This window comes from Cyprinodon variegatus, unplaced genomic scaffold, assembly GCF_000732505.1.
Source record: "Cyprinodon variegatus isolate N-32 unplaced genomic scaffold, C_variegatus-1.0 Scaffold49, whole genome shotgun sequence".
Taxonomy (NCBI): domain Eukaryota; kingdom Metazoa; phylum Chordata; class Actinopteri; order Cyprinodontiformes; family Cyprinodontidae; genus Cyprinodon; species Cyprinodon variegatus.
In genome coordinates, this window is record NW_015150502.1 from 1,489,143 (window position 1) to 1,490,082 (window position 940).

The window sequence follows — 940 nt, forward strand, 5'->3', positions numbered from 1 at the left end:
CATTCTTTGCTGCTGGAGCCCCTGTAAATAGGAGAAGTATTAAAATACAGTTTAACAAAGAATTTTTCCTTTTCAGACCAATCAATGAAATATAACAGACAAGCAGTTTCCAAAATTTCTCTTCATTTGAGGAACTTTCATGAACAAAAATAATCAAGACTGAACAAACAAAAGATACAAAATTTGAAGTATTTCTGTACAAGATGTTTTAGTTGTTTTTCACTCACTGTTTCTTTTCAATTTGGTTGACATATGTTAAGAGTTGTGCAGGACATGTATGAGAGATATAAGACAGTGGTAAGGTGTACTGTAGGTGTGACAGGACGTTGAAATGCCCCGGGAATTACTATAATAAATTGGAATATGTCATGTTGGGACCATTTTAAACTTTTATAATGATAATGGCAATATAGTTTATGTACAACATTTTTCAAAGTTCGTTAAAATTGCTTTGTAAAGAACACAAAAAACTGGAAGAGATTTGAATATAAGTAATTTATCAATAAACCAAACAGCTAAAAACAATTTGTTTTGGAGATTGAACCCTTTAGTCGCGTTGGATTGTTTTGAAGATTGCGACAGCCCATTGGTTCTAAGTTTTTTCCCCATTCCAAACTGCACACGGTGATGTTGTTTAGTTGCAGCTGCAGGTTTGTTTTATTGCCACTTTTAGTTGCTACTGCTTTATTCGTCCTGACAATTCAATACCACTGGCTCGTTTAATGGTTAGCGAAACATTATGCTCATTACAGCCACTGTAGTTTGCTTAATCTCAAAAGAGACCCTGTCCTTTTCATCATAGGTTCCTTTGTAGCTAGCTTACCACTACCTTCTCCAACATATGAAGTATTTGTGGATCAGTGCTTTTAGTTCCATTTCTGTATTTGCTTCTGTTTTTTTTTTTTTTATCCGACCTTGACAGACCACTAGCACCGAGTCT